We start from the raw sequence: 26,415 nt of genomic DNA, 5'->3' as shown, positions 1-26,415 counted from the left end.
CTTGGTGAGGCCTGCAGACCATCGGGCGCTTTATTAATTAACCAGTCGGAGTAAATGAGCTCAATTAGGAGAATCCACGAGGTGAAGAAGCGGATCGATGTGACTTCTAGCGGGGGGAGTCGTTTCATCGATGGCAGCGATTGAAGCCTTTTAGTGGCCTCCCGCGAGTTAACTCTTTGTGTTTTGTGCCCCTCTTTTGACCGCACTTTCATGTTAGTCACCCAGCCATCCATCAACCCATCTGTCCTCGCACTCGTCCATCCGTCTCTCATACCTGTCAGCCCATCCGTTGTCAGGCTCCCTCCATCATCAGAAACTTTACTCAACCATTCACAGGTCCATCAATTAGTGGACTCATCAATCCAGCCAGCCATTATACCACCAATCGGACCACCCATCATTGGTCTCGTCTGTCCATCCGTTATCATACCCCCCCAGCCCATCTGTCACCAAAATGTATCATCGCTCCATTATCAAACTCACACAATCACTCTTACGTCTATCCGTTGCTGAACTCATCCCTCCATTACAATATCCATCGGTCCATCCATTATCTAACTCATCCATCCATTTTTACAGAGGTTGTATCGTCCATCGTCAGGCACTTCCATCCTTCCATCATCACACTGGCAATACTATAGCATTGATATGTGATTTATCAAAATCATCCATCCAGTCAGCCATTGTAATATCCATCAGTCCATTCATCATCAGACTCCTCCTCCCATCCATCCATTATCACGGCTGTCACCCCATCCACTATCAATCCTGCATCATCAAACTTTACTAACCGTTCACATCCTAAACCCATTTATCCATCTGTTCATTATATTCAGTGTCAGACTCAATTACCCCTTCATCATCAAACTCACCCACATATTCATAGGTCTCTCGGTTACTGAACTCCTTCCTCTATCCATCCATCATCATACTCGTCAGGCCATCCATTATCTGAGTTTTCATTACTCCATTATCAAGCTTAGCCTATTCACTGTCAGACACATCTGTTGGTTTTTCTACCAGTCGACCCATCCATTGTCAGACTCATTTATCCCTCCATCCATCAAACTCACCCAAGTATTCATAGATGCATCAATTACTAATCTCACCCATCCATCCATCCATTATCATTTCCATCAGCCCATCCATTATCGAATCCCCCAGTCATTACATCAGTGCATCAGTCCATCTACTCTTCCATACATCAGTCCATCTCATTTTACACCAATTGAATCTTCCGTTGTTGGACCGTTCCATCCTTCATTCATCAAACTCACAGCACCATTCATAGATCCATCAATTACTGAACTCATTCATCCATCCAGTCATTCTAATGCCCATCTGTTCTCAGACTCCTCCATTCACCCATCCATCCATCCATTACTATACTCATCAGCCCATCCGTTATCAGACATCATCCCTCCATCATCAAACTGGCCCAGCTATTCATAGATCTGTCCATCACTGGACAGGTCCACCCAGCCCATCATTAGTACCCATTGGCCCATCCTTTATCTGACTCGTCCGCTCATTTTTATACCAATTGGCCCATCCATTATCAAACTCACTCAACCACTGATAAATCCGTCAATTACTGACCTCATCCGTCCGTCCATTATAATACCCAGCAGCCCTTTCCATTGCCAGACTCATCCATCCATTCATCAGCATAGCTATCAGCCCATCTGTTATCAAAATGGTCTCCTCCATTATCAGATGTACTCAATCGTTCTTACATCCGTCTGTTGCTGAACTCATAGTCAGAGATAACATCGATAACAGCTCAGACGCTAGAAACTAGAGGATGATGAATTTACAGATACCACCAGGAACTCAGTAATGCTATCAGAAACAGAGTTCAAACACTAGAGGGCGATGTAGGAGTCGATACTCGCAGTAACAGACTTCATACACTAGAGGGCAATGTATTCATGGATACCATCAGTAACTGAGCTCTGCCACTAGAGGGCGATGTAGGAATCAATACTGTCAGTAACAGAGTTCATACACTAGGGGGCGATGTAAGAATCGATACTCGCAGTAATAGAGTTCATACACTAGGGGGCGATGTACAGTAGGAGTCGATACTCGCAGTAACAGTTCAAACACAAGGGGGCAATGTAGGAATCAATACTGTCAGTAACAGACTTCAAACACTAGGGGGCGATGTAGGAGTCGATACTTGCAGTAACAGACTTCATACACTAGAGGGCAATGTATTCATGGATACCATCAGTAACGGAGCTCTGCCACTAGAGGGCGATGTAGGAATCAATACTGTCAGTAACAGAGTTCATACACTAGGGGGCGATGTAAGAATCGATACTCGCAGTAATAGAGTTCATACACTAGGGGGCGATGTACAGTAGGAGTCGATACTCGCAGTAACAGTTCAAACACAAGGGGGCAATGTAGGAATCGATACTCGCAGTAACAGACTTCAAACACTAGGGGGCGATGTAGGAGTCGATACTCGCAGTAACAGACTTCATACACTAGAGGGCGATGTATTCATGGATACCATCAGTAACAGAGCTCTGCCACTAGATGGCGATGTAGGAATCAATACTGTCAGTAACAGAGTTCATACACTAGGGGGCAATGTAGGAGTCGATACGGTCAGTAACAGAGTTCAAACACTAGGGGGCGATGTAGGAATCGATACTCGCAGTAATAGAGTTCAAACACTAGGGGGCGATGTAGGAATCGATACTCACAGTAATAGAGTTCAAACACTAGGGGGCGATGTAGGAATCGATACTCGCAGTAACAGAGTTCAAACACTAGAGGGCGATGTATTCATGGATACCATCAGTGACAGAGCTCTGCCACTAGAGGGTGATGTAGGAGTCGATACTCGCAGTAACTGAACTCTATTACTGCGAGTATCAATTCCTACATCGCCCTCTAGTGTTAGAGCTCTGTCACTGATGGTATCCATGAATACATCGCCCCCTAGTGTTAGAGTTCAAACACTAGGGGGCGATGTATTCATGGATACCATCAGTAACAGAGCTCTGCCACTAGAGGGCGATGTAGGAATTGATACTCGCAGTAACAGAGTTCATACACTAGGGGGCGATGTATTCATGGATACCATCAGTAACAGAGCTCTGCCACTAGAGGGCGATGCAGTCATTTCAGGCGAAGGTGTTCATTTCGGGTAATGCGGCTCTACTTACTAATTATGACCCCAGAGAGTTGATTGGCTCACACAAGTAAGGATTTCCCTCAATTCTGCACACGTGACTCTAATGACCTTGTAACGTCTACTTCATGAGGATAATTCAATAGCAAAAGAAAGTCATTAATAGAAAACATTCTGTCCCTAAATGCCTGACATTTCACAGAGGAAACACAAAATGGAGAATGCTCAAACTGGAGACAGAGCCCTTGCCCAGGTTGTTACGGCTCTTTTAAGAAGGTCAGTGTGTTGCCACCCAGGCTGGCTGTGTCACCAACACCAAATCTCCTAATAATTACAGTTGCCTTATTGTTTCAATATGATTTTTTTTTAGAACAATTTTATTCTTAAATAGGTTGCATGGCACCATTGGGCCCACCAGGGTTCATTCGACCGTTTGGTTCTTCATTTTCTGTCCCTTCCTTCTGCGTTTTCTTTCCCTGACCGCCTGACTGCTCAGTCTGAACTGTTTCTGCACATGCAGCTTGTCCTTCCTCTTTATTAATGAACTCTGATAGCGTAGTCGGCGAGATAGGCTGGCATTGCTAACGGTGACAACTCGCACTGTTCAAGATGTCAATGCCAGGCAGGACAGTGGGCACCAAATGACATTGTCCGTAGTAACAAACCCAGTTCAGTGGAGGTAGCCGCGCCCCAGATGACCTCACAACACGAGAGCGAATCTGCAGCCTGTAAGTGCCATCATGTCGCTTTTCTCTTTTGTTTTTCTCTCTCATTTCATGTGGCAGTCTGTTTCTGCCAACTCAGACAAGCTCAAGACACGCTGGCACCAGAGGAGGGGAGCGGGTGGTTAAGGCCACATAAATAACCGGCACAGCGCCTTTTGACATCTGCCTGGGTTGTTTCCAGTTGACTTTAATTGTCTCTACCCTTCTAGAATGTTCTTTTCTGTTTGCCACATTAGAAACAAACATCGCAAACAAGTAAAAGCTGTAATTGTGTGAGAAAAGAATGTCAGCGCGTTACCCCAAGTGCCCTTAACCACCGTGTGCTGCCTAATGGGCTGGTCATGCTGTTGGCGCCAGGTGGCTTTAATGTCACATAGGGGGGCATAGTGGCAGGTCAATTCTAATGTATATAGTGTTGTAGAGTACAATGTGGGCTGACAAGCTTTGGTCCAAAAGTGAAGTGGGCACAAATGAAGGGCACAATGTCAGGAGGGAAACAAAGACCTGAGAGCCATCCACAAGTGTTTTACAGGTGTGACAGATCAGGCCTTTATGATGAGCTTCTTGTCATCTGCTGTTGTGTAGGGGACATTGAGGAGGAGACAAGTAGGATGGAGACGCGCCATCTTTGTGGCTTCTGTCCATCGTATAAGAGACAGGAGAGAGAGGTCAGGAGCAGGCTACACCCACCATGTGACAAACCAGCACAGGACCCCAGATTAGGACCTGAGTGCAGCCATGTGACAGGTGACACCTCCGCACCACACCAGTCCAGATGGAATGGAACAGTGGGAGGTTTTAAGGGTGGCTGGAGTGCCAGTTCTGTCCCTAACCCCCTGCAGGTTGGAGGGCCTACTTGTATGAGGGGCTTCTGGAATTCAGTCCTTAACTATTTTAGATATTATTACTTACATTTAAATGAAATTTAATATTTCTTATTGTTTCTTATTTTTTATTTTTACACGTTGGCAGGTTAGTTGCTATCCAGGTGTGCCATCAGTAACAGAACTCAATGGGCGATGTAGTTAGTGGTACTATCAGTGCCAGAGCTGAGACACTAGAGGGCGCTGTAGGAGTAACTGCTGTCAGTAACCGGGCCTGAACACTAGAGGGCAGTGTAGTCATAGATAACATCAGTAACAGAACTCGGCCACTAGAGGGTGTTGTGGGGATTGATACCATTAGTGACAGAGATCAGTCAATGAAGGACAATATAGTCAGAGATGACATCAGTAAGTCACTAGAGGGTGAAGTAGAAATGGGTACAGTCAGTAACAGAGCTCGACCACTAGAGGGCGAAGTTGTCAGGGGGTCCCATCAGTAATGAGGCTTGGACACTAGAAGGCGATGTAGTCTGGGGTACCTTCAGTAACAAAGCTTGTAATCTGGAGGGTGATTTAGTCATAGATAACATCATTAACAGAACTCTGCCACTAGAGGGCGATGTAGCAATAGCTACTGTCAGTAGCATAGCTTGGACACTAGAGGGTGATGTAGTCAGTGGTACCATCAGTAACAGAGTTTAGACACTAGAGGGAGATGTAGGAATGGATGCCAGTAGTGACAGAGATCAGACAATGCAAGACAATATAGTCACAGATGACATCAGTAAGAGAGTCGCGTCACCAGAGGGCGATGTAGTCAGGGATGCCGTCAGTAACAGAGTCGAGACTCTGAAGGACAAGGCGCTGCAGGTGGGCCATCAATCACAGAGTTCTGACACCAGAAGGTGGTTTAGTCAGCAAAGCCATTAGTATGAGAGTGCAGACACTAGAGGGCGATGTAGTCAGTGGTACTGTCAGTGTCAGAGTTGAATCCCTAGAGGGTGATGTAATGGGTGCAGTCAGTAACAGAGCTCGACCACTAGAGGGCGATGTAGTCAGGGGGTCCCATCAGTAATGGAGCTTGGATACTAGAGGGCTGTTCTGTGTGTGTGTGTGTGTGTGTGTGTGTGTGTCCTGATCAGGCTTCAAGGTTTGGGTAGGTTTTGCAATGCCCGATTGTGTGCGTGGCAGGTGACGTACTCGGGTCAAATCCATAGTTAATTTCTGCCTTGTGCCCATTGCTGCCAGGGTGGACTCCAACCAATCACAAAGCAGAGTACATGAGAAACTGGTCGTTTGTTTTCTGATGTCTATGAAGTGTGCTATCAGATATTGTAGCTATTGAAGTTTCACCGCGTAAGTTGCTATAAATCTGCGATTTGTTGAAACTTATTTCCTTATCGTGACTTCAGGAGTGGACACCCGCCACTGCCATTCTTCTTTCCCGGGGTCCACCCTTTGGCCAACCACGGTGCTGATGAGCCTCAGGCCATTTGAACTCATGTTGAGCTTCAACATTAATGGCTGGTGGGGGGACAATGGGGACAATGACGCTATTCACTCTGTCAGCCTATCCTGCCGACTACGCTATTAGAGTTCATTAATGAAGAGTGAGTGAGGACATACTGTATGTGTAGAAACAGTTGAGACGTTCCTGTCAGGTAATCAGAAAAGAGAACACATAAGGAATGGATGATAAATTAACAAACAAATGGCGGAATGAACCCTGGGCTACGGTGAGCTGGTGTGCCCAGTGGTGCCAGGCTGAATTATTAAGAACAAAACTCGAGGTAAATTGCTTTCCTATTCAATCAGTTCGGCTCCTCTCCTCCGTTGCTCTCTCTTCTGTTCATTTTTTTTCAGTTTGCCGCAGCAGGGATCGTCTTTCTCCTTCTTCTCTTCGCCGCTAATGTTCTTCATTTTTCTCGGAAGCACTTGAGCTCTTTAAAATGCCATGCCCAGGAGCTTTTAGCCGGGATGACGTAGAGGGCACTCATCTACTATTTAGGTAAAAACCCAAGCCATTAAACTCCTTGACGTCCACAACACCTTCGGGGGGGGGGCATTGCATCCATCCACATGTATTAAATTATTCATCCCTTCATTTCCTAAAGTCGCTTATTCTATTACATGGTCTTGTTGGGGGGAGGGGTGGTGCCAGTCCCACCAGGATTGATGTGAGAGCCCACCTCAGATAGGATGCCAGGGCAGCACACCCAGAGCCAGTCTAGAGTCAGCACAAGGAGAAGCCCACCAAGCCAGGATTTGAACCCAGGACCGGGCCCACTTTTGATGGTAGGACAGCTTGTGTTTCATATAGCGCCTTTCACAGAGTGCATGTGAGCCGTTAGCTAAGAGATTCCTGGCTGCACTGCGATGCAGTAGATGCCGACGGCCTACCCTTTAAACTCCTGGATGGGTGGTCTTCCAGATCTGTCCTCAGACCTCTTTATTGAGAATCACAGCCAGCGCCATCCCAATGCACTTCATGCAAGCGCTGCCCTCCGTTCTAATGGCTGGCATCTCCTGTTCCTGCGCTTGGAGCCCCCTGAACGCAGCAACCGACCTGAAATACGGAATTCAGAATAGGATTTGAGAGCGAGTCGGGGTCCAGAGACCCCAGAAAGCTGACCTGTCTTGTGAGTTGATGGCTGCAAACAGGTTGTAGGGTGTTGTGAAAAAGTGTTTGCCCCCATCAAGATATCGTCCATTTACAGCAATCAGTCCCAACGTTCAAACCACTGAGGGGTGAAGTGAACTAACGGCTGATCTCGTCACAATGGCGCCTGTACAGGGGTGGGAGATATCATGGGCAGCAAGTGGGCAGTCATTTACCGGAAGAAGAGATGGCAGCAGGATGCATTATGGGTAGGAGTCAAGCCAACAGAGGTAGTGTGATCCTCTGTGTAATGTCCTGCATTCACGTGACGTTACTTTGACACGTACCACCTACTTAAAGATCTTCAGTTTTTGAAGATGATGTGTTGTGCAGGAAGAATGGGCAAGCGTAAGGATCTGAGTGACTTTAACAAAGGCCACATTGTGATGGCTGGGCGAGTGGCTCAGAGCAGCTCCACAACAGAAGGTTTTATGGGGTGCTCCCAATATGTAGTGGTCAATACCTACTAAAAGTGGTCCAAAAGTGGTGAAATGCCAACAGAGTCCTGGGCACCCAACACTTATTGATGTGCGTGGGGACTGAAGGCGTAAGCCCATCTGGTCTGATACCACACTTAATGCCAGCCATGAGAGAAAGACACAGGGCATCCCAGCTTGCTGCATAGCTACAGACCACTCCGACTGCCCATGCTGACCCCTGTCCACCCCTGAAAGTGTCTACAGTGGGCATGTGAGTGTCGGAATTGGACCATGGAGCAATGGAAGAAGGTGGCCTGGTCTAGTTTTAGATCATGTGGACGACAGGATGCATTTTGGGTAGGAGTCAAGCCAGCAGAGGCAGTGGGACGTTCTGCTGGGAAACCTTGGGTCCAGGCATTCATGTGACGTTACTTTGACACGTGCCACCTAACTAAAGATCGTTGCACACCACATTCGCCCCTCCATGCCAACGGTATTCCCTGATGGCAGTGGCCTCTTTCACCAGATGACGCGCCCTGCTGCACTGCAAAAATTGTTCAGTTTGAGGGAGGTGACAGAGAGTTCATGGTGGTGACAGATCTCAATCCGACTGAGTGACTGTGGGACGTGCTGGAGAAACAAGTCCAGTCCATGGAGGTCCCACCTCATAACTTACAGGACTTAAAGGCTCTGGTCCGGATACCTCTGGAGGAGTCCATGCCTTGATGGGTGAGCATGAGGGGGGCTGCCACAATATTAGGTAGGTGGTCTGAATGCTCTGGCTGACTGGTGCTTGAAAATGTCATATTAGATAAAGGAACACAGACCTCCATTTCCAAGTTGCTGCTTCATACCGTGAAGTGCTAGTGCTAAGGCCAGGTGACATTATGTGACATTTCCAGTGATTTTCACTCGTCACCTTCATTTACTCAATCATCACCACCTGTCACCTAGTGTGACATCCCCAATGACCCACACCTGCTAGTCCGCGACTCGCCCCTCAAACAGGTTTGGTTTTCTCTTTAGTTGTAGGGGTGGCTCAGTGTGCAGGTGAGGGCTGACTGCCAACGAGTGCCCACCCAGAGGCATAAGATGCAGTGACAAGACTTAAGGAACATGGGGGCTTTGGACCTCCCAAACAGAAGAGTAGCTCCTCTGTCGGATGTTTCATATTTTAGAGAGAATGGAAAAAAGGAAGAAAAGACAGCGAATATGGCCGAGCCCTCCACACAGCACTGGCACCGTCAGGCCACTTGTCACAAATAAAGTCAGGAAAGTCGTCACACAGTCGGTAAATGTCACACGGCCAGCGATGTTTTGATCCGACAACGAGGTCAGCAACGGCAGTCAGCAAGTCTGACATCCCGCGTGACTAAGAAGCCGCATAACGTGCCATTAGTTTAATTATCGTGTGAAAAAGTAATTGCCCCCTTAGTTCCTCACTCAAACAGCTGACCAGAGTTCATTGGTAATTCAACTTCGCCGACTGAACACAGCCAGCCGTGCCGAGTCATGGGAGTGAAGTCGTCACCGCATGAAAACAACGAAGCCTCGGTCAAAGGAACTCGAGGAGGAGATGAGGAAGACGTTGCTGAAGCTAACCAATCAGGAAAGCCGTGCAATGCCATTTCTAAAGCTCCTCTGGGACTCCATTGTTATCACAGATGGAGAATCATCAGAGGAAAGGTTGGCTTACCAAAAAGATCCCAAGGATCCCGTGACTGGTGCAGTGACAGCTCATTCAAGAGGTCCCAGAGGATCCCAGAAGAACATCCACACATCTGCAGGCACCCCAAGCTTCAGCATGATAAGGAAGAGACTGGGGAAGAACGGTGGAAACCTCGGCTATCCAAGAGAAACGTCAATGCAGAGAAACTCCGGGATGATCCCCGAGCCTTTGGGAATGAAGGCAGACGAGTCCACAGTGGAAATCTCTGGATGGTACTGGCCCACCATGACAGTAGGAACATCAGACCTGCAGTAAAACGTGGGGTGGCATGGGGATTAGCGTTGGGTCAGCGCTAAAATGGTGACGTCGGCATCGATGGCAAGACAGATAACGGACAACTCATCACCGCTCAGCCCCCTCGCCCGTCATCTCACAGGAGTCCCACCTGCTCCTCCACATTCTACTAATCGATGAAAGGAACGGCTGGTTGTCCACCTTGGAGTCTCCAGAGAGTTTATATTAACATTTGAAGAGCTCGGTCTGCCGTGGTGAGTCGAGTCATAGATGGATTATGGATAGTCTGCCATGAAATGGCTTTACTGTTATACCATTCATACGGTGTGTGGCACCATACAGTGGCACGAAGTCACATGGACCGCAGTGTGACACACATATAAATAGAGGACAAGTGTAAAGGACCATGTTGTACTATAAATAGAGTAATAAGGAAAGGCAAATTGAAAGTGACGCGGTAACCACGACGGGCAGAAGCTGGCACATCACAACACGTCTGCCAAGGCTTATGGGTAGTCTGGACATATAAAGCACAGCACTCGGCCGCTAGTCTAGTGGAACCCAAGATCAAATGAAACTAATAATACATTTGATTTATATAGCGCCTTTAAGATGGCAAGGCTGCGCCATTGCTGAGCACCCATCCATTACCAGACCCCAGATGAGATGCACACATGCACGCCAGGCCACTTTAAAGTCATTAAGAGGGCACACGTGGAGACCACACTGAAAAATCCCAGTGTCCAGCTGGTGAGGCTCACAAAGCTCCCTGTGCCCAGCTGGTGAGCCCGTAAACCTCAAACTTCCCAGTTCAACACCCATCTCGGACTTGGTATCCAGCTATATAGCGCCTTTCTGTCACAAGAGGCTTTACATGTACTGATCTAAAGAGCAAGTGTCCATTTAACATCCACCTTCATGCCAAGGAGTGGGACAGCAAACAGAAGGTAATGTGAAAAAGTCGGGCATCGGGACACATCGGTGAGGAGCAAGGAGTCAGTGTGCAAGACCCATTGGTGCCCACCCTGCCCTCAGCAGCCCCTGCATTCTGGCCACCCTTAAGCGCTGGGCACCCATGGTATCATCGTCCCTCGTTCACACCTGGCCCAAACATGCCAGCCCCAGAGGAATTACATACCAGATGTAACTACGCTAAAAAAAAAAAAAACACACACACATTTGGCAGCCAAAGCAAAATTTGTGAATAGAAGAAGGTGCCGCCTAAATTGGCAGATGGTAAAAAGCGAAGAGGAGCCCTGGCACCAGCACAACCCAAACTGGCGTCTGTTTGTTTTTCTTATTTTGGAAAGCAGATTTAACTTTGACAGAGAAAAAAAAATGGGCAGACTGGTTAGTGTCTGGCACAGCTATGCCAGTTATGGTATACCAAGTGCCACCCTGTGCCCCCTCCCCATTTAATGTTGTGCTCTCCGGGCCATCATGAATGCACACAGTCATGGACACAGCATCAAACTGGGCTCCCAGTGCCAGGGTGCCTGGTTCCCAGTTCAGTCCCCATCTCTCTATGCTGCTCTATTGTCCCTTAGGCTGCACCCTGGCATCTCAATGTGGTCATTCAATATAGCGCCTTACACATTCATCAAACAAAACATTAAAATCCAAGGTTTATTTAGGTTAAGGCTGTATGGAATACCCCACTTTACTTGTGGAGCTCCTTTATTATGTTCACTGCCACATCCCTGTGATGTCACTCCACTATGGGTCACTGTGACCGCTGAAGGAGTGGCATCCCATTCAGGGTTTGTTCCTGCCTTATGCACAGTGTTGGTGGGTTCGACTGTGGGCACAAACAGGAAAATGGATGGACTGGCAGACGGCCACCCACCTACGCACAGCTAGTGACGTCAAGCAGTGACCGGGTGGGTCGGCCACCTGCTCTGCCCCAGTTTTTTCAACTTGGTTGGTAAACAGCACCCATCAGTCACAGTACCAGACTTGATGCCAAGTCTCACTTGGTTAGTCCCACACTGTGGCTTGGTGGTTAAGACACTGGACTGTCACCTTCAAGCTTCCCAGTCCAATCTCCACGTCTGAGTCACCTTAGTGGCCTGTGTGCCACTGACACACATACATGCAATGTCACTGAAGAAAGGTGCTATATAACAACAGTCTCTTTATATTGAAACTATTCAGTGAGGGGGCTGAAATGTCAGTGGGTTGGGGCTAATGTCAGGGCGTAACTCCAGCACCGTGTGCCCACCTGAAAAGGGTGTTGGCCTGGAAACAGAGGCCACCAGGGGGCAGTGTGACCTGTTTCTTTGAACGTAAATATTTGTGAAAGAGACCCCCTGTGGCCCCTTTGCTAAGGCACTGGCCTGTAAACCTCAGGCTTTCCAATTCGTCCCCATCTCGGACTCGTTTCCCGGGTGTGTAGCACCTTTCAACAGCAAACACTGTCCCAGGAGGCTTTACAAGTTGTGGTCTGTGACGCGATTCTCCATCTGTTCCCTCATTCTCTTATTCTCTTTACCCGTTTGAATGCTGATGACACACATACTGTGTGTGGTCACTAAAGAAAGGCGCTATATAATACAAAGGTGTCTGTGAATATTTCAGCAAGTCGTACAGATGTACTGAGACAGATGTGAGTTCTAAGTAATCAGCGTAGACCTCAGTGTTAACATTTGCAGTGTACCATCTGTTGGAATCTTTTTTGTAACGCATGTAGTAATAAAATGCGTGTAGTTTGTCATTCCAACATATTGCACATCAGAAATATTTGTAGTAGTAAAAGACGTGACTAGAAATGTTTGTGATTTATCTGTTGGTGTGGGATTTGTAAAAGCAGTCTTCATGTTTGTGGTGCACCACCTGTTGGAATGACAAATGTGATGCATTTTATTACTACATATGCTTGCGATGTGCCACTGGTTGGAATGGTAGAGACAAAGCTTATCTTTTTATAAAGGTGGATTCTCTTTACCAGTTTGTATGGTGATGATTCACTTACTTGTGAACTCACTAAAGAAAAGTGATATAACATGTAGTTTTTCCAGATCTTTTGAGACAGGTGTGAGTTCTAAGTAATCAACGTAGAGCTCTGCATTAATGTTTGCAGTGTACCATCTGTTGGAATGTATTTTGTAATGCATGTAGTGATAGAATGCATTGCTACAAATGTATGTGATGCTCAGCCAATTAAAATAACAAATGTAATGCTTATGTCTCTGTTGTATGCCATTTAATATGGGATTTGTAAAAGCAGTGTTAATATTTGTGATGCGTCATCTGTTGGAATGATAAATGTAACATATATGTCTCTGTTATCCGCCATTCGCAGTGCTAATGTTTGTGATGCACCATTTGTTGGAATGACAAATGCAATGCATATGTCTCTGTTATGTGCTATTTGGTACGGGATTCATAAAAGCAGTGTTAATATTTATGATGTGTAACCTGTTGGAATGAGAAATGCGACACATTTGTCTCTGAAATATGCCATTTGTTATGAGATTCATAAAAGATGTTTTAATGTTTGTGATGCACCATTTGTTGGAATGATCATTTTATTACTACAAATGTTTGTGATATGCCATCTGTTGGAATGACAAATGCAGTGCATTTTATTACAGAATTCATATAGTAAAAGCAGTGTTAATGTTTGTGAGGCACCATCTGTTGGAATGATTAACTGCACTTTATTACTACAAATATGCAATGCACATGTCACTCTTATATGCCATTTGGTATGGGATTCATAAAAGCAGTTTTACTGTTTGTGATGTGCCATCTGTTGGAATGACAAATGCAATGCATATGTCTCTGTTATGTGCTATTTGGTACGGGATTCATAAAAGCAGTGTTAATATTTATGATGTGTAACCTGTTGGAATGAGAAATGTGACACATTTGTCTCTGCAATATGCCATTTGTTATGAGATTCATAAAAGACGTTTTAATGTTTGTGATATGCCATCTGTTGGAATGACTAACTGCACTTTATTACTACAAATATGCAATGCATGTGTCACTGTTATATGCCATTTGGTATGGGATTCGTAAAAGCAGTTTTACTGTTTGTGATGTGCCATCTGTTGGAATGACAAATGCAATGCATTTTATTACTACAAGCATTTGTGATGTGGCATTTGTTGGAATGACAGAGACATGGACACACGGACACATCCTTTTATTAAGGTGGATTCTCTTTGCCAGTTTTGTATGCTGATGATACACATACTTATGTAGGCACTAAGGAAAGGCGCTATATACTATAAACTCTGCACACTCTCCATGTGATCAGCACCTCTCCCTGCCCCAAACCCGCTTATCTTTGGTGACGTGAACGCCCCAAATTGCTTTCTCTGCTTTTATAATATGAGCTGACACTAAGATTGTGATGGGCATTGAACCCGTGACTTTGTGCTTTACAGTCACCTGCCCCTTCAGGTTTCTCTTCAGGCTTCTTTCCAGAGTGGACGCCATCCTCATGTCCTTTACACTTAACGGTTTCCATAATGAGAGCTGTGGCAGGCGAGTAGCCTGTTTTGCACTGGCAGCACTTTGTCAGCTTCACCCGTAGGGGGCACCATTTTGTTGTATTCTGCTCCTTTTCATCCTGAAGTCATTGACCGTAAAGGGTCACTCGTTGGTGTCTCGATAACGTGAAGTGACTCGCATGGCTGGGCGCTGTGACTTTCTGTTTTTAGTCGCCAGGCGGTCAGATTTCCATCAGTTTGATCGTTTGACTTCCTCCTCAAGTGGGCCCCTCTAGAGTGGACGCTCTCCTGATGTCCATTACAGCTGTAATGTGAAAGCCAGCAGGTGAAGTGACACCTTGGACTTTGCAGTGTATGCCCCCCCGCCTCACCCTGCATGGCCACCACGTTTCTTTTCATTGTTTTTTTTTTTCTTCGAGCAGTGAAATGGAGCCCGTAGTAACAGGATACATCATCGGGCGGGGGGGGGGCAGTGTAACAGCGAGAGACCAGAGTGCCGCTCAGCTGCCAGCTCACCGCTGCCACATGAAATTTTAATGTGCGGCCTCTTAGTGCTGACAGAGCAGACTCATGGGAGTGGGCATGACTGCGTGTTAAGAAGTGGGCGCCCTGCTGGGGGTATAAGTGGGCACTTTCTGGGTTTGGCTGGCAGTCTCTCAGCATCTGAAGAAGAGCCAACGTAAAGGACAGTGAGTGGCCTTGACGACCGAGTGCCCACTCATGGGTAGTGGTATGTAGCGATGGCACCATCTGGAGGGGCGGAGTCAGCTTTGGTCCATCTTGGACACCAGTCAGACACCCAAATCTCCTTCTGTTCTACCAGCTCTTCCTGCAGTTCACAATTATGTGGTATCCTGGACCCCCCCGGCCCCCCCTCCAGACAGCCGTGTATTATGGTGGGATAAGTGAGACACGCCACGTTTGTTACTACATTGGTCTTCTCTCTCGCACCTTAGGAATGAGTGATGCCTGCACTGGTGGTCACCCCTCAGTACTCCACAGAGGGTCACCCATTTGAACAGCTTATGGGACCCCACAGCTAAATACTACTTTGGTCTCCAAGAACATCCTAAGCTTGCGTTTCTTAAACCACTCAGTCTTGCCCTTTTTTGCCAGGGGAGTGGTCCCCCTTGGAGAATGTCCGCCAACAGTCAAACTGTACGTGATCCTTTCAGATTGAATACGACGGTGAGTCAGGACATGGTGTGACCCAAAAGGTGCCAACCAACCCACAACCCCCTTTGGGTCGGTCAGGACCCGTTGTTGAAGAAAGTCACATGGTGGCAGATACATCCTTTGGTTTTTCGGTGATGTCTTACTTCTTACCACCCTGGTCCTCAATGGGGGCATCCCCTCCTCTGTCATTTGGTGAAGACAGGTGCCCTGTGCTTACCTTGTGACTTCAGTCGCTCCAGATCTAAAGGCAAAGTATAGAAATGTAAAAGCAACATGGCACTTATTACAATAAAACAACACAGTAGAAGAAAATCTAATAAAAAATATAAAGTCTGGAGGTCTACATGTAGTAGAACTTGGGGACAGAATCCCAAGTGAAGGGCGAGTACCGAGAATAAGGAGGGAGGACGTACAGGGGGCACCGAACAGAAGGAAGAATGGAAAGTCACCAGGCCCGGATGGAATACCAGCAGAACTGTGAAAGAGTTTAGGAGCGGAGAGAGGGGATGAGCCAAGGAGTCTTAATGACAGAAGATCTACAGACAGGAGTGGAGCTACAAGAAGAAGAAGACAACAAAGACCATGTTACTTTTTGTATAGGGCCTTTCTCACTGCTCAAAGCATAGAGAGTGGGGAGCCACTTCAGCCACCACCACCAATGTGCAGCATCCATCTGGGAGCTGATGAGACGGCAGCCATTTTGTGCCAGTACGCCATGTGACGGTGCGGGTGGGCCCCACGGTCCCTCCTCCATTTTGGGAGCCTCTTGAACCCAATGCCGCCGATAGTCACGAACTGGGATGAGCCTGGCCAGATGACAGATGCACACCCAGAAAGGGCTCTCGTGTTTTTATTTAAAAGAACAGCCAAACAGGCGGTGATCCAAAATAAATAATAAATAAATTAAGACAAAGTGCAAGCGGAGGTTAAAAATCAGTCAGGTAAATAAATATTCCTTTAAAAACCGAGATTAAAACTAACAGTGCAGCTGAGGAGCCGCCTACCCAACAGACTCCGCCCCTCTTTCTTCTGCGGTCTACTGGTCAGGGTCCCTGCTGCTTCCCTGGCCACACAGTAGGAGAGAGGCACCCCGTCTGACTCCCACTGCGGAGCCGCACTCCCCTGGTCACTCAGTGGAGCGATTTGTCACCGCAACCCCGAGCATCGGCCTCATGCTGTCCTCTGCCTGCTCCACACTCTCTACTTGAACCTCCATTTGTTTCTTGTTCTTTTCCTTCAATCTCCCTTTTTGCTCTTTTATATGTCTTTGTATATTTAATATTTTATATTATAAATTATATATTTTTTTCTTCTTCCTTGAGCTGCTCCCGTTAGGGGTTGCCACAGCGGATCATCTTCTTCCATCTCTTCCTGTCCTCGTCATCATGTTCTGTCACACCCATCACCTGCATGTCCTCTCTCACCACATCCATAAACCTTCTCTTAGGCCTTCCTCTTCTCCTCTTCCCTGGCAGCTCTATCCTTAGCATCCTTCTCCCAATATACCCCTAATCTCTCCTCTGCAGATGTCCAAACCAACGCAATCTCCCCTCTCTGACTTTGTCTCCCCACCGTCCCACCTGAGCTGACCCTCTCATGTCCTCATTTCTAATCCTGTCCATCCTCGTCACACCCAATGCAAATCTTCACATCTTTAACTCTGCCACCTCCAGCTCTGTCTACTGTGCCACCGTCTCTAGCCCATATAACATAGCTGGTCTCACTACCGTCCTGTACACCTTCCCTTTCACTCTTGCTGATACCCGTCTGTCACAAATCACTCCTGACACTCTTCTCCACCCACTCCACCCTGCCTGCACTCTCTTCTTCACTTCTCTTCCACAGTCCCCATTGTTCTGTACTGTTGATCCCAAGTATTTAAACTCCTCCACCTTCACCAACTCTACTCCCCTCATCCTCACCCTTCCACTGACCTCCCTCTCATTCACACACATGTATTCTGTCTTGGTGGTCCTACTGACCTTCATTCCTCTCCTCTCATATCTCCACCTCTCCAGGGTCTCCTCAGCCTGCAGATCACAATGTCATCAGCAAACATCACAGTCCATGAGGACTTCTGTCTAATGTCATCTGTCAACCTGTCCATCACCATTGCCAATAAGAAAGGGCTCAGAGCCGATCCCTGATCCCCACCTCCGTCACTCCTACCGCAGACCTCACCATGGTCACACTTCCCTCGTACATATCCTGTACAACTCTTCCGTACTTCTCTGCCACTCCTGACTTCCTCATACAATACCACAGCTCCTCTCAGTCACCCTGTCATTTGCTTTCTCCAGATCCACAAAGACACAATGCAACTCCTTCTGGCCTTCTCTAAACTTCTCCATCATCATCTTCAGAGCAAACATCACATCTGTGGTGCTCTTTCTTGGCAAGAAACCATCCTGCTGCTCACTAATCATCACCTCCCTTCTTATCTGAGCTTCCACTACTCCTTCCCATAACTTCATGCTGTGGCTCATCAGTTTTATCCCACCTGTAGTTTCTGCAGTCCTGCACGTCCCCCTTTTTCTTAAATATCAGCACCAGTCCACTTCTTCTCCACTCCTCAGGCATCCTCTCACTTTCCAAGATTCCATTAAACAATCCAGTTAAAAACTCCACTCCACTGCCCATCACGAGTGCCAGTGTGTCTAAGTAATTATTCATTTAAAAGGGGTGCTTTCTGAGCCGTGTACCCGCTGTACCACCTGCCAACCACACATTCGCTCTTTGGTGGATTGAGAGAGAGATAGAAAACCAATTAGAAACAGGGGGGCGATTAGGGGGCCAGAATAACCAGGCCGTGGTGGGCATCGGGATACCCCCCTTACTCTTTTTATGAAGGATGCCCCGGGGTCTTTTGTGTCCACAGAGAGTCAGGGCTTCAACTTTGCATTCGAAGGACGGCACCATGTCTCTAGCACTGTGTCCCTGTCACCGCACTGGGGCATTGGGATTCACCCTCTGACTCTTACCACAGGCTAAGTGCCCCCTACTGGCCTCAGCAACACCTCCTGCCAAGCTTTTCCTAGATGGCATCCCATCCAAACCCACACATGCTTGGCTCCAGGTGGGTGAAAGACATGTGGTAGGTCCTGATTTATAAGGAGAAGGGAGATGTTCAGAACTGTGGAAACTACAGAGCTGGGGTGGACAACGTCGGGCCTGGAGGACCACAGTGGCTGCAAGTTGTCATTCCAACCCAACTGCTTAATTAGAATCCAATCTTTGCCAATCTCAGACCTAATGGAGACCTCAAAGAGGAGCATTGAGACAAAGAGAAAGGATCTTCATATGGCGGTCATTGATTTGGTGAAGGCTTATGATAGAACGTCACATCCAGAGGTTCGGAGGTGCCAGAGATGTGTGTGTGAGGATTGTCCAGGAGAAAGTGAGGACTCGGGTTAGGGTAACAGACAAGACCCCAGTTAGAGGAGCTCTGCATCAGGGGTTTTCTTGAAGTCCTCACCTCTTTGATCTGCTTATGGAGAAGTAAAGTCGTGGAATAAAAGACCAATCCCCTCTGGTGCAGGCGTCGTGCTGACGACAAGGTGTTGTGTGGCACCAGGACAGAGGAAGAGGATAGGAACCTGGGAGGATGGAGAAGAGGGGCTTTGGAAGATTTCAGTTTTGTTTTGCCCAGCGTCTCCTGATCCACACATGATGCACCACTTAACTACTGAGGCGTTGACTGAGTCTGACCTGAAAACCCCCATTCTGTGTAGGGACTGACACCCTTGTGATAAAAGAGTAAACCAACGGAGCAAAAATGATCAGAAAGCCTTGAAGTTGTGCATCCACTGACCCCTGGCATCCCCCCTAGTCGGACGTAAAACTTGAAAAAGAGTCGGGATTGGTAATAACAGACGTGCGGAGTGTCGCTTTATGCAGTTTTGAGATTGCTGGTCACAAATGGGATCCTATGGTTGATGTTTGTTTTCTTTACCAGGGGTCTTAGTCCTTTATGAGTCTCCCTCACAAAAGGAAAAACGATCAACTTCAAACATTAGCATGTGGGTGTCACTTGAGACTCTTTCAGTGTCACGTTTATAAACGTGATGTGATCTTTGATACTTTAATCCGGGTCTGGCCTTCTAGGAACATTGAAACAGTCTGGATGACAGCGTGGCCATTCAGCCCACCAAAGCCCACCAGTCCTGTCCACTTCATTCTTCTAAAATAACATCAAGTCAAGTTGTGAAGGTCCCTAAAGTCCTACTGTTCACCATACCACTTGATCTCTTAGTCCACTTGGTGTCTGTGGTTCTCTGTGTGAAGAACAACTTCCTAATGTTTGTGTGAAATTTCCCCTTCACAAGTTTCCAGCTGTGTCCCCGTGTTCTTGCTGACGTCTTTTTAAAGTCACTGTCTTGATCCACTGGACTGATTCCCTCATCCATCCATCCATCCATCCATCCATCCATCTATCCATCCTCTTCCGCTTATCCGAGGTCAGGTCGCGGGGACAGCAGCTTGAGCAGAGATGCCCAGACTTTCCTCTCCCCGGCCACTTCGTCTAGCTCTTCCGGGAGAATCCCGAGGCGTTCCCAGGCCAGCCGGGAGACACAGTCCCTCCAGCATGTCCTGGGTCTTCCCCGGGGCCTCCTCCCGGTTGGACGTGCCTGGAACACCTCACCAGGGAGGCGTCCAAGAGGCATCCTGATCAGATACCCGAGCCACCTCATCTGACTCCTCTTGATGCGGAGGAGCAGCGGCTCTACTCTGAGCTTCTCACCCTATCTTTAAGGGAGAGCCCAGACACCCTGCGGAGGAAACTCATTTCAGCCGCTTGTATTCGCGATCTCGTTCTTTCGGTCACTACCCATAGCTCATGACCATAGGTGAGGGTAGGAACATAGATCGACTGGTAAATTGAAGGCTCAGCTCCTTTTTCACCACGACAGACCGATGCAGAGCCCTCATCACTGCGGACGCCGCACCGATCCACCTGTCGATCTCACGCTCCATTCTTCCCTCACTCGTGAACAAGACCCCGAGATAGTTGAACTCCTCTACTTGAGGCAGGATCTCACTCCCAACCCTGAGAGGGCACTTCACCCTTTTCCGGCTGAGGACCATGGTCTCGGATTTGGAGGTGCTGATTCCCATCCCAGCCGCTTCACACTCAGCTGCGAACTGATCCAGAGAGAGCTGAAGATCACGGCCTGATGAAGCAAACAGGACAACATCATCTGCAAAAAGCAGTGACCCAATCCTGAGTCCACCAAACCGGACCCCCTCAACACCCTGTCAAGCCGAAGAAGGAGTCCTACTGGTCCCTTTTGTCCTGTGGGACCCTGGAGGCAGCTGATAGGTACCGGCAGGCCAAGCGGAATGCAGCTTCGGTGGTTGCTGAGGCAAAAACTCAGGCGTGGGAGGAGTTTGGGGAGGCCATGGAGAACGACTTTCTGGACGGCTTCGAGGAGATTCTGGTCCACCGTCCGGCGTCTCAGGAAGGGGAAGCAGTGCAGTGTCAACACTGTATATGGTGGTGATGGTGCTCTGCTGACCTCGACTCGGGTCGGTGGGGGGAGTACTTCGAAGACCTCCTCAATCCCACTAACATGCCTTCCAATGAGGAAGCAGAGCCTGGGGACTTGAAGGTGGGCTCCCCCATCTCTGGGACTGAGGTCACCAAGGTGGTCAAAAAACTCCTTGGTGGCAGGGCCCCGGGGGTGGATGAGATACGCCCGGAGTTCCTCAAGGCTCTGGATGTTGTAGGGCTGTCTTGGTTGACACGTCTCTACAACATCGCATGGACATCAGGGACAGTGCCTCTGGATTGGCAGACTGGGGTGGTGGTCCCCCTCTTTAAGAAGGGGGACAGGAGGGTGTGTTCCAACTTCAGAGGAATCACACTCCTCAGCCTCCCTGGAAAAGTCTATTCGGGGGTCCTGGAGAGGATGGTCCGTCGGATAGTTGAACCTCGGATTCAGGAGGAACAGTGTGGTTTTCGTCCTGGTCGCGGAACAGTGGACCAGCTCTACACCCTTAGCAGGGTCCTGGAGGGTGCATGGGAGTTCGCCCAACCAGTCTACATGTGTTTTGTGGACTTGGAAAAGGCGTTCGACCGTGTCCCTCGGGAATCCTGTGGGGGGTGCTCTGGGAGTATGGGGTACCAGACCTCCTGATAAGGGCTGTTCAGTCCCTGTACGATCGGTGCCAGAGCTTGGTCCGCATTGCCGGCAGTAAGTCGAACCCGTTTCCAGTGAGAGTTGGACTCCGCCAGGGCTGCCCTTTGTCACCGATTCTGTTCATAACTTTTATGGACAGAATTTCTAGGCGGACTGATTCCCTTCATCATTTTAAACCCTTCAGTCAGGTCTCCTCTTCATCTTCTATAAAGGCTCGGCTCTTTTAATCTTTCCTCCTAACTCATCCCCTGTAGCCCTGAATCACCCTAGTTGCTCTTCTCTGGACCTTCTCTTGTGCTGCTATGTCCTTTAAGTAGCGTGGAGACCAAAACTGCACCCAGTACTCCAGATGAGGCCTCACCAGTGTGTTATAAAGCTTCAAATGGACCACTAAGAGAGGGTGACAAATGACACGTGTCAAACATAAGCATGTGTGGTGTCATTTTAGACTATTTCAAGGTCCATGATTATGAATACTGTGGAAGCCAGGGGGTGCTCCAGTTGCCCCGACACAGACAGGCACAGAGACACGAGTTTGCCACACAGTACGCCAAACACCAAACATGCAGTCCTTTCTTCTTCCTTTCTTCTCTCTTTGTCGTTCTGTCTCCGCTCCTCCATGATCAACCTTCGTCCTCTTCCTCCCGACTCTGGCACCCTGAATGGAGTGAGGCGGCTCCTTTTATGTGCTCCCGGTCAGCTGAGATCTTAATAACAACGTCCTGAAATGCCATCCACACCTGCTGCCCTCTTAGAGTTGACTCTCCTTATGTTGTGTTCTGACCAATAGAGCAGGCTGTGCTGGGCATGGAGCTGTCATGGTCACCTCGAGTAGATGGGGGTCTCTAATCTCACCCTTCCAATACAATACATTTATTTTTTTGTAGCCCAGAATCACACAAGGAGGGCCGCAATGGGCTTTAACAGGCCCTGCCTTTTGACAGCCCCCCCTGCCTTGACTCCCAAATAAAACCCAGTGTAGGATCAAAGGGGCAGTTCAAAGAGAGACCCCTTGCCAGGTAGGTTGGGCGTGCAGTGGGTGTGAAAAAACAAAAAGGGGGTCAACACAAGACAAGACACAGAACAGAACACAAGTCATCCTCAAATCAATACAATAATACAATAGAAATATTACAAGAACAGAGATGACATCCCATAATGGGATTCTGATTTGTTCAGAGATGTCGGCCATCAAGCTGCACCCCACAATCCGCCCCCTTGCAGTGGCACTGTGGCCACCTGGCCTCGCTCGACATGCTAACCTAGCATTTTGGCTGCAGTCCGATTGTGGACCACCAGTTCAGACACCACACAGCTGGGGCATCCGAGAGGAGTGGGAAGCTGACGGACCCCCATGTGGACCGACCAATCTGACGCCTCTAAACTGTAACCACCCCTAGATGCAGTTTGGTATCATTTTGACAACGGATAAACCCCCCGGGAGTCCTCTTTTGGAGTCCATGTGTGAGTAGAAGCAGCTCACCTCACCTTCAAGCTTCTGTCTTTCTTAACCTCAGAAACGTCACATTAAAGCTGACAACTTGTGTGTCTGAAGTGAGATGACTTGGGCTTTGTGACCCTGGCGCACATCACGCCATTAGAGGACGCACCTGCTCAGTGACAACACTCAAATAGGCCGTGGCATTCAAGAGATGATTGGTTGGTATTAAAGGGCCCAAAGTGTGCCCAGGACACATTCTCCACACCATTGTGCCACCGCCAGGCCGGGTAGGTACATGGGTTCATGCTGCTGTTGCCCGTCATGGGTGAACCTCAGCAGCCATCAAGATTCATCAGACCAGAGTACCGGGTTTTGGTGATTCTGCGCCCACTGCAGTGTCAGCTTTCTTTTCTGAGACCCAGGGTGGTATTCAGCTGCCAAGGTTTGATGTGTTGTGCATTCTGAGATGATTTTCTGGTTATGTGGGCTAAGGGCTCTGACCCCTCTCATCTGTGCCACTCAATGGACATGTTTTGTAACCTCTGGACGCCGTCGTGAGACAGAAATACTCAAACTGGCCCAACTGGCACCAACAGTCACGCCATTCTCCAAATCCCATTTTTTCCCTATTCTGTTGTTTGAGGTGAACATGAAGTGAAGCTCCTGACCTGCGTCTGCCTGACTGGATGGGTTGTGCTGCTGTCGCTTAATTGGCTAAAAATGAAGTCAGTAGATGGATTGGGAGAGCATGGGGGGTCATGAGGTCACTTTAAAAGGGGTGTGTGGTGGTCCTGATATCTCTTTAAAACACGAAGGTCCAAGTCTTTAGAGCCCTGGTGCCCCCTGTTTGTGAGACATGGCCGCTATCCAGTGACCTGAGATGAAGACTCGACTCCTTCATGTGTGTGTATTCGGAGGGTCCTTGGGGCCCTCTGGTTTGACGTTGTGTCCCTCATGGAGTCCTGAATGAATCACATGACCTGCATGGTGAGGGAGTGTCAGTTAAGGCACTACGGCCATGTGGCGCCATTCCCCGAGGGTGATCCATGTCACAGGATCCTCATTGTTTAGGACCCAAGTGGCTGCACCAGGCCAAGGGGACATCCACACGACACCTGGCTATGGCAGATAGAGGGACATTTATGGGGGGGGTGGAACTGGACCGCATGTCTGCCTGAGAGGTTGCCAACCAGGATCCCACGCTGTTTTGTGTGGTGGCTCTGAGGCTAGGGATCTGCATTGGCAATCGGAAGGTTGCCAGTTTGAATCCTGTAAAATGCCAATAGGGACTCTGCTCTGTTGGGCCCTTGAGCAAGGAAGGCCCTGAACCTGCAATTGCTGAGCGCTTTGAGTAGTCAGAAAAGTGCAATATAAATACAATGAATTAATAATTATTATTATTATATAGCTCCTTTCTGATCTATTAGTCATTACTTTGTAACTCTGTCTACCTGTTGTATGGTGCCCTTCACATCTATCAATCAATCTCTTGGTTTACTATATAGTGCCTTATCTATCTATCTATCTATCTATCTATCTATCTATCTATCTATCTATCTATCTATCTATCTATCTATCTATCTATCACTATATAGTGCCTTTCTATCTATCACTATATAGTGCCTATCTATCTATCTATCTATCTATCTATCTATCTATCTATCTATCTATCTATCTATCTATCTATCTATCTATCTATCTATCACTATATAGTTCCTATCTATCTATCTATCTATCTATCTATCTATCTATCTATCTATCTATCTATCTATCTATCTATCTATCTATCTATCTATCTATCTATCTATCTATCACTATATAGTGCCTTTCTATCTATCTATCTATCTATCTATCTATCTATCTATCTATCTATCTATCTATCTATCTATCTATCTATCTATCTATCACTATATAGTGCCTTTCTATCTATCTATCTATCTATCTATCTATCTATCTATCTATCTATCTATCTATCACTATATAGTGCCTTTCTATCTATCACTATATAGTGCCTTTCTATCTATCTATCTATCTATCTATCTATCTATCTATCTATCTATCTATCTATCTATCTATCTATCTATCTATCTATCTATCTATTATATAGTGCCTTTCATATCTTTCATACTTTCATATCTTTCAGATTTTCAGACAAATTCATAAGTATCAGCATCTATCTATCTGGTGGCTATGAGGTTAGGGATCTGCACAGGCAATCAGAAGGTTGCCGGTTCGAATCCCGTAAATGCCAATAGGGACTCTGCTCTGTTGGGCCCTTGAGCAAGGAAGGCCCTTAACCTGCAATTGCTGAGTGCTTTGAGTAGTAAGAAAAGCGCTATATAAATGCAAAGAATTATTATTATTATTTTGTCATGTGGTGGGCATGCCATACCAGTGCAGGCTGACCTGACCTCACTTGATTGGCTGCACAGGTAATCAGGCGGGCAGGGGTTGCCTAGTGAGGGTAAACTAAAAAGCACTGGGCATTGGAAACGTTGCCAGCCCATTCAATCAGCCCAACTTGGAAAGCAGACATCCAGGAGGGCAGCCGCACAAATCCGTTCAGGACGGCCTGCATATTCCGTGAGCGTTGAACCCGAGTCCCTGGCCACGTGAGGCAGTGCTGTGCCACCCGTTCATTTCATTTCATTTCCCTTTTTTTTCAGCACATCCTCAGACATTCTGAGTTCTTGCCGTCTCCATCTTCCCTCGTGTTCCCTTGCGCTTTCCTCCTTTTTTGATTTCTGTTAATTGTCGCTGTGGATTTGTCGGCTCCTCCTGCAGTCTGCGCTCTTTAAGATGGGACCCCCGCTGGCAAGCAAATGGCGCTTTGACTAAATCTTTCAGAAAAAAAAAAAAAAACGACAGGGCGTTCAGTTGGCACCATGGCCTCCCACAAAGACGGAATCTGGGGCATTCGCACTGAGGAACAGAGCGGTGGGATAATTATGGAAACTGCGAAAGGAACATTCCTGACCTCCGTAATGAGAGGGCGGCCCACAGAAGCTCATCAGCATTTCTTTTCCCTTTTCTGGTTGACTTTGGCTTCTTCGTTTTGGTCAAGTGGCTTTTTTCAGTTTTGATTTGTATATGAGTGAATGGTAAGGGGGTGCTGTGGGGGTCCCGAGCGGAGGGGATAGCTGGGGGTCGGGATTGATGACTGAATTAGGACCACAGAGAGAGAGAGAGAGAGGGTGTGTGTGGTGATCAGACAGACTTGTGAATGGATAAAGTTCAGGATCAGGAAACTGGAAGTATGACATTAGTGAAAGGCGCTATATAAAATGAAACAGAATACGGCCGTGTCAGTCTGCATCTGAAAAGAAGGAAAAAACAAAAAACATGACAGCTTTTTCTGTGCTGAAAAGCAAGAAAATTAAAGGCAGAACATCTCGGCTGTAAGGTGGGCAGAGGAGGGCAGACACATAGGAGAGGAAGAAGAGGGCAAAGGCTGGGGGGT

General features: G+C 47.6%; 1 protein-coding gene across 1 annotated transcript in view; it reads left to right on the top strand.

Moving 5' to 3' along the window:
- Positions 1-26,415, top strand: part of ldlrad3 (low density lipoprotein receptor class A domain containing 3) — a 109,545-nt gene that overhangs the window by 21,996 nt on the left and 61,134 nt on the right. The gene's annotated exons all lie outside the window — the stretch shown is intronic.

Source organism: Erpetoichthys calabaricus, chromosome 2, assembly GCF_900747795.2.
Source record: "Erpetoichthys calabaricus chromosome 2, fErpCal1.3, whole genome shotgun sequence".
Classification (NCBI taxonomy): domain Eukaryota; kingdom Metazoa; phylum Chordata; class Cladistia; order Polypteriformes; family Polypteridae; genus Erpetoichthys; species Erpetoichthys calabaricus.
The sequence above is the reverse complement of the archived record's forward strand: the minus strand, read 5'-3'. Positions and strand labels throughout refer to the sequence as shown.